General features: G+C 34.4%; 1 pseudogene; it reads left to right on the forward strand.

Annotated features, from left to right (window-relative positions):
• The first annotated feature begins 5706 nt into the window (after positions 1–5706).
• LOC110651055 (high affinity nitrate transporter 2.5-like) lies at positions 5707–6949 on the forward strand (annotated as a pseudogene).
• The last annotated feature ends 1803 nt before the right edge of the window (positions 6950–8752 follow it).

Genomic DNA, 8752 nt, shown 5'->3' on the forward strand with positions numbered 1-8752 from the left:
CAAAATAAGAAGAGAACTTGGTATGATTGATGCTTTTGATTAAGTTTTGATGCATTCTCATATTTCCATATGAAAATGAAGTGATATATGTTAGTTTGTAGTGTTAAAGATGCATTCTGATATTTTTGGTGCAATTTGAAAAATTCTGGGTCATATCAGATATGAACAGTAATCTGCAGAATTTGATCTCAGTGGCATACTAATCCGTTTGCTAATTTTCTTGTTTGCTAAATGCTTTACCACTACTCCTACTTTTTCGTTGGCAAACTGGAAGTCAGGTCTGATTGCACTAAAACTCTAAAATTATTTTTTTCGAGCGCCTATTCTGCATGTTTAAAGCCCATATTACTTAAATACCCCTCTACTTAGAGTATTGCATCTTTATGTATTTAAGGGCAAAATGGACTTTTTAACACATTAATTTGCGCGGGATTCAATTTTTTTTCTGAACCATCAATCTTCTCACCGTCTCTCCTCTGCTACACGCTACCCATTCTCTGCAAATACCTACAGTTGTGTCTTTTCAGTTTTAAAATTCAAAACCCCTCTTATTTCCGTCGCATCGTCTCCCAAATCTCGAACGGATGCATTTTCTTTCCACTTGCAAACCCATTTCGGTCGCACCCTTCCAAGCCATCGTCTCCCTTCATCATTCTTAAATATTTCCGAAACCTATTGGCAGTGAATCGATTAAATCGATTGTTTCAAGATAGAAAATCCCCAAAATTTTTCGTTTCCGTTGTTTCTCTAAATCTGCCGAAAGAAATTATTTGCTGTTGGATATTTTTCTTTTGCCTAAATCGATTCGCACTCTCTATTTCAGTATATCTCAGGTATAAAATCTAAAACTTTAATGGAATCGTGTTTTACATTTTATCTATGCTTGTTTTATTTGCTTTCGCAATATGCTAATAATTTTTTTTATTTTATTTTATTCTGTTTGATTTGCTTTCGCTTGTTTGTTCTGTTTTCACACTCAGTTGTTTATTTTTTTGGCATTAACATTTCGTAAAATGTGGTATATAATAATAAATCGATTGCCATGGATTCGTAAGAACCCGAATATCTCTTGCTGTCTGTTCTATTTTTGTGTGACATTGCGCTCAGTTGTGCTAAATGTATGTTGACTTGCTTCGACTGATTATTTATATAAATATATATTGGCTGCTCACATCGCTGAATTTATAATCTCAGTCTTCACTATCCTTACGGCCTAATTTGCTTCTAAGATTGGTCATGGCACGTGAAAAAGGGAAAGGCAAAGCAAAAATCCCCACATATTCATCCTCGGACTCCACTGACGCAAGTGTTCCTGCGTCTCCTCCTCCACAAAAAGATGCTCCTCTGGTAATTGGCAAATCAAAAGAAACACCCAAGAAAAGAACCAGTGAGCCAGTCCAAGAAAAAGGAACCAAAAAGAAAAAGACTTCAAAAGCTCCAGTTATGCATATGGAGAGGGCTATTCATGAGCCAAGGTATATCCACTGGCCTGCTTTTATTGAAGTTTCTGTTCCTTTACAATCCTTATTTGAATATCAGAAATGGGATAAATTGTGTTCTGACACTGAAGGAGTGTATGTGGATTTAGTTCAAGAATTTTATAAGAATTTGAGGGTTGATGATTCTGACAAAGATGAGTCTTTTAAGGTGAAAATGAAAGGGAAAATCTATGAAGTGACAGTTGCTAGATTAGCTAAAGCCCTAGGAATTCCAAACAGTGAGAATAAAATCTGTTCTCACAAAGATGTTTTTGCTGTTGGTGGATTTAACAAAAGAGATTTTGAGGGTGAAGTGTTTAAAGGGGAAGTGAAGGATAAAACTAGCATTACTCATGCTCATCAACACATCAAAATTCTTCATAGTTTTATCATTTATGTGTTAAATCCTAGAACTGGCAGTCCTAACTATTTGAGTACCCTTGATCTCTGCATAATTTGGCATATTGTAAACCAAATTGAATTTAATCTTGCCTATTTTATGCTGAAGCAAATCATGAAATGGAAACCACCTTACAAGCTACCTTATGCCCATCTTCTTAATGGTCTGTTTAGAGACTTTGGGATACCTTTGGAAACCGAGAAACTTAGGACCAATATGATCCCAATCACAAGTTTGCAAAAAGATGATGATGGTAGAAAGCTTAGGTTTGAACAAGGTGCTAGTTCCAAAGATAGTGCAAGTGGTACTTTAAATGTTGAAGGAATTTTAGAGGAAGTAAACAACTTGAGGGAATTTGTTGAAATGGAACTTGGGGAGATACAGAAATTTAGAGGTTTCCAAACTGTTCTTATGAATGCTCTTGACTCTAAAGTTGATGGGACTTTGATGTTGATGTACAAAATTGTGGAAGAATTGTTCAAAATCAAAGTTCATTTGGGTATTTCAACCACTGAGGCTGGAGAAACCAGTAAAGCTGCTACTGGTTCTACTCCTCAACCAGAGAAAGAAAAAGAGAAAGAAGAAGAGAAAGGAGAAGAGGAAGAACAGGAAACAGAAGAGGAAGAGGAAGAAGAAACAGAAGAAGAGGAAGAGAAAGAAACAGAAGAAGAAGAAGAGAAAGAGGAAGATAAGGAAGAAGAGGAAGAAGATGAAGCTGAAAAAGATGAAGATGATTCTGATGATGGGAATGGTAATGGAGGCAGCAAAGAAGGTAGTGGGAAAGATATGAGTGACTCAGAGTCTGAGGCAGAACCAGAGACCCCTGCTCCTGCTGCTCCTGGAAAAGGAAAAGGAAAAACAGCTCAAAAGGAACAAAGAAGCAAACAGAAAGAGGAAACTGGTAAACCATCTGGCAAAAAGACTAAAATTGGCAAAAGTCTGCGGTGATGCAGTACTCTGCAACTGAGTTAACAGCTGGGCCTATTATTCCCTTGACACCAGGAACTGAATTGGCTGCTGCAATTCTTCAAACCTTGAGTGACAAACCTGTCAAGCCCAAAAAGCTGAAAATGGCTGCTCCAAAACCAATCAGAAGAAGCTCTAGGCTGAAAGGATAAAATGAATCTTGATTGAATTTTGTCTAACAGTCTGTCTGTTAGTTTGCTACTTAGTTTGCTACTTTTGGTTTTTCTAAACTTTAAATTAGTCTGCTATATCAGTTACTGTTTTGACTGTTTATTCACTGCTCTTAGACTGAATTTTGACATGCTTTCTCCCATATTCTTTTGATGCTGACAAAAAGGGGGAGAAAAGTAATGAATGGTAATCTTGACACTCATGGTTGATATAGTTTGTGAATAGTATATTGTTGATATAACTTTATGGTGTGCATATTGTTGATATAACTTGTGAATGATATACAGTTTGTGATTAGTGTGCATATTGTGCATATTGTGCATACTCATGGTTGATATAGTTTGTGAATAGTATATTGTTGATATAACTTTATGGTGTGCATATTGTTGATATAACTTGTGAATGATATACAGTTTATGATTAGTGTGCATATTGTGCATATTTAGTTAGTATCTTTAGTCACACTTGACTTCTTAAGAAAATGCTTATGAATATTTTATTGAAATTATTAAGGGGGAGTTATTTGTGATTAATTGTTGATATAAGCACATACATAGGGGGAGTTATTCTCACATATACATTCATACATATACTCACACTTATCAATACTTACATGGTGATTCAATTGAGTTTTGTCATCATCAAAAAGGGGGAGATTGTTGACCCCACAAGCTCAAAGGAGCATAGATTTTGATGATACCAAAACTCAACTAGAATCAAACTAACATTGTTTTAAGTGTTGTGCATCTCAAAGATAAGTCACAAGGATTTTATGATGGATTCGTGCCTCTGAAGAAAGGATGACATTCTAAGGATAACACAGGACGAATCAAAGGAGATAAAAGAAGAAAAGGTTACCTTCCAAGGTTGCATTGAAAAATCAGATTTGAAGGTACATCTAGTATAGAAGTTAGTTTTAATTTCTAGAATTGGTTGTGAAAAGAATTGAGGAGTAAAAGTCAATGATGCTTATTTTCAATCCCTCAAAAGATTTTCTTTTTAAATATCATTACTGGCCTAAAAGTATTTGACTATGATTTGGTGTAAAGTTTTATAGTTTTAAAAGTTATGCAGAAAAGTTTTCCTGGTATGCTAACTGGTTTGCTACTTATTTTAGTATGCTAACTGGTTTGCTATTTTCTCAAGTATGCTAACTGTCTCAACTCTGCACAACATCGCAGAAAACGACAAAATAACGGCTATTTTCTTGAAATTCGTATCTGTAACGTTCAAATGAGTTATGCAACGGTAAAAAACGTTCCAAAGCTATAAATACACCTTCCTTTGGCCATTTTGCAATTAATGAAAGTCCCTCTACTGTTCAAAATCATAAAAGCTTTCATTCAAAGTGCTCAAAGTGTTTTATTGCTCATCATTGGCTTATTTACTCAACTCTTCTTTATAGAATCTGTTGTATTGAGTGAGAGTGAGTTTTAAACACATTATTATCATTTATGAGAGGTCATTCAAGCACCTATTGAAGCTTGGTTGTGAAAAGTGTTTGGGATAACACTTGGTAGAAGTGTGAAGCTACTTGTAAAAGCTTTGGTGAGAAGATTTGTAAAGGGCTTTTGTCTCTTGCCTTTAAAAGAGAAGAATAGTGAAGTGAATACTCAAAGTGGGATCTTTGAGAGAGTGGATGTAGGCTAGTTAAAGCCGAACCACTATAAAAATTTCAGTGTTCATTTTCTTAACCCTTGCTCTTTACATTTATGCAATTTAGCTTTATGATTGATATGCTTTTGCTGATATGAAAGTTGATATCATTTGCTGTTGATCTTGCTGCTATTTGAGAAAATCAGTTTACTGCTAAATCTGCTGATATCTGATATAATCTGCTTGTTGTTTGATTTGCTGTCCGTTAGGATATCTGGTATTCTGCTCTGGTTGCTGTGTTAAAAATTTATCCAGACATCGTTATCTTTCTTGAATCTTGATATAATTTGTTAGATCAGTATACTGATTGCATATAGCCTATCTTTGAATAAACTTGTCAATAGAGCTGTATTGTTCATATTTCACATTAGTCAATTGAGTTGAACCTAGCTGCAATTTTCAAAGGTTTTGAGCAAGAACCGAAAATTATTTTTAAAGTCCAATTCACCCCCCCTCTTGGACATATTTTGGGACATCATTCCTAATTAAAATTTTAGTGGATAAGATGAGATTTAACCACGTTATTATCATTAAGTTAAGAATCAATTTAATTATTAGAGTGGCTAATGGCACATTCAGCCAAGTTAAATTTTTTATATTTTATTATTGTTTTAGTAATACATTAAATTTTTTATTTTATAATTATATTTAAATAAGTTTTTAATTGAATTATTTATAAAGATTCAAACTAATTGAATTAAATTAAAAACCTGTTTAGTTTAACTGTTGGATGTAATTGATAACTGATAATTTTTTCTGTTATTTGATAACTAATGGGTAATAGCTGATTTATGTTAAGTGTTTGGTAAAACTATGTTTAACTGTTGTTATTGATATGTAAAATGGCTAATAAGTGTATGTTTCATATAATTTATTTTATTATTAAAATAAATATAAAATTATAAATTTATTTTATTATTAAATTAAATATATAATTTATTATATTATTAAAATAATATATCTCACTAATTTTATAACTGAAATAAGAAAATAATTAAATTCTTTACAAATAATTAAATAACTTTAAAAGTTTGCTTCATGTCCAACGCCTCATCACCTGTATCTTTTTTCCTAGTACTCTTTTTCACAGGCTTCTCCTTGGCCACTTTTGTCTCCGCTCAATTCTGGATGAGCTCCATGTTTTCAGCCCCAGTAGTTGGCACCGCTGATGGTGTTGCAGGCGGGTGGGTCAATCTTGGTGGTCGGGCGACGCAGCTGATCATGCCCCTTGTTTTTGGCCTAATCCCTGACATTAATTGGAGCAGTGAAATTTACAGCTTGGAGAATTGCATTTTTCATTCCTGCCCTGTTTCAAATGTTATCAGCATTTGCAGCATTGATCTTCGGCCAGGACTTGCCAGACGGGAACTTCGGTAGGCTACGAAAGTCAGGGGATAAACCCAAAGATAAATTCTCAAGCGTCTTGTATCCTGGGGTTACAAATTACAGAGGGTGGATCCTGGCGTTAACTTGAGAATACTGTTTTGGGGTGGAGCAGACAATTGACAATATAATAGCTGAATATTTTTATGACAGATTTGATCTGGAACTCCACACAGCAGGAATTATTGCAGCAACTTTTGGACTAGAAAATATTGTTTCTAGACCAGCTGGAGGATTGATTTCTGATGTCGTAGCAAAGACGTTTGGAATGAGAGGTAGGCTATGGGCTTTGTGGATAGTGCAGACATTAGGAGGTGTACTGTGCATCATTCTTGGGCAAGTGGGATCCTCAAGTGCATCCATTGTAGTGATGATTGCTGTCTCTTTTTTTTCTGCCAAGGAGCATGTGGGCTAACATTTGGGGTGGTTCCTTTGTCTCAAGGAGGTAATTAAGATTTCTACTTCCACTTGATTCCATTCCTTTTCTATCTCGCAGAGGATCAATTCTAATATTTATGCATCCATACGTTTAATTCTTCATGTCATTAGGGCTAATATCCGGCATGACAGGCGGTGGTGGAAATGTGGATGCAGTTCTGACTCAACTAATTTTCTTCAAAGGATCCAAATACTACAAAGAAAAAGGGATAACACTCATGGGTATTATGATTATATGCTGCACTCTCGCAAATGGGGTGGAATGTTTTGGGGCACATCATCCGAAAATACTGCAACAGAAGAATACTATTACATGTCTGAATGGAATTCAAAGGATAAAGAGCAAGGATTACATCAGGCAAGCTTAAAATTTACTGATAACAGCAAAAGTGAAAGGGGCAGAAGAGCAGGCTCTGAAACCATGCCACCAAATGAGACGCCATCTACAAATTTATAGTCTATATCCACTAGGTTCTCAAATTATCTACCATGTGCTTAGCAAGTAAAGGCAATTTGCATTGTGATATCCAAGTTTCAGATTGCAGACTGTCGTATGTAGCAATAAATGATCTCAAAGACCTCATGCATCAAATATATGAATTAGAAAATAAAGTTTAGCATTTTGGTATTTATAAAGATCCAGAAAATCAAACTGAATATAGATAAAATATAAAACCTACCGAATAGGGAAAAAAATTATATATAAAACTAAAGGAAGAATGTTGCTTAACACAATTACTTTAATTTAATCAAATGTCTCAAATATGCAACAACTACTGAAAATCTAAATAATAAACTAATCTTTCTACGTTATATAGTCAGCTAAGATCCTGAAATATAAATATATTCTTTAAAGGCATTCGGCTACAAATTAATACTAATTGACTAATGATGAGCTGAACAATATTGTACCAAAGCAGGAGGCACAAAGTAGGAGACAAGCTTAGGAATTTCCTCGTTTCCACCAAAACAATCGTCAGCCCATTGTGTAAACATATTGCAACATCCTTCAGCCATTTGAAGATTTTGAAAAACTGTACCTACGGCAGATCGAGCCCAACACAAACCCACATTAACTAAGGATGCAGCACAGGCTGGAGACAAAAAGAATTGGGGAGAAGGTGCTCTAGGGACTTGAGGGGTTGACGGTCCACTTAGAACTTGAGTAGTTGATGGTGCCTTTGGATCTTGAGGAGTTGATGGTGCCTTTGGAACTTGAGGAGTTGATGATGGGCAATGGCATACACATGTACATTGTGTCCCGATTACACCTCGCCCAATTTGAACCCGCCTTATCTCATAAGGGCAGCCGGAACAAGTAGCAGTACAGCCACAATATGCAACAGCCTCTTCACTTGCAGAATCTGAACTAAAAGGATTTGCAGAATCTGAACTAAAAGGATTTGCTAACCCATCATTAATTAACCCTGCCAAGCAAGCAAGAACAAATACCAACCAAATTGAGCGCCTCATTTTTGCTAATGATAACTAATTTTTCTTTCTTCTTTTAGCAAACAATGCTAATTTGTCTTTTGCTCTGTGATATGTGCGTATTTATAATATACCCATAATATAATTTGACCTTATCTCATTAGCTCCAAGTTGAATTTTAATATGATTCTTTTTTATCCGATATCATGAATCTCTATTATAATTAAACTATGATACCTACCTTGCCATCACACAGGGAAAGAATATCTGTTTCAAGTTTATCATTAATTAATTATTTTAAAAAGGAAATTTACAATATTAGACCTTAATTTAATTGAATGCTTCATTTATTAGTTTATAAATTGTTTCTGCAAATAACGTCTATCACAATATCTGTCCTTGTTCTCTACCTCTTTAATTATGAGAATTCATCAATTATTTATTTTATAATCCAATTTAATTTTCTATGTCATATTTTTATTATTTATATGTTTCTTTCAATTTTAAATTTTTGGTTAATCTATGCTATGGAGATAACGTAAATGCATCAGTCATCTAATTCCATTCTACAAACATTAAATCACAGGTGTGATCCAATCCAATCCTAATATATTTGAAAAAATAATGTAAATAACTTCTAAGGCTCTAAATTATCCATTAAAATTGATGCTGATCATATATGAGATTAATTCCTCAATTTTGCAGCTTCTCTCGTCAGTTAATTGGTTAGTGGTTCTAACTTCTAAGGCTCTAAATTATCCGATAAAATTATCGATGAAAATTGATGCTGATCATATATGAGATTAATTAGCTTAAACATAAACACACA

Source organism: Hevea brasiliensis, chromosome 14, assembly GCF_030052815.1.
Source record: "Hevea brasiliensis isolate MT/VB/25A 57/8 chromosome 14, ASM3005281v1, whole genome shotgun sequence".
Taxonomy (NCBI): Eukaryota; Viridiplantae; Streptophyta; class Magnoliopsida; order Malpighiales; family Euphorbiaceae; genus Hevea; species Hevea brasiliensis.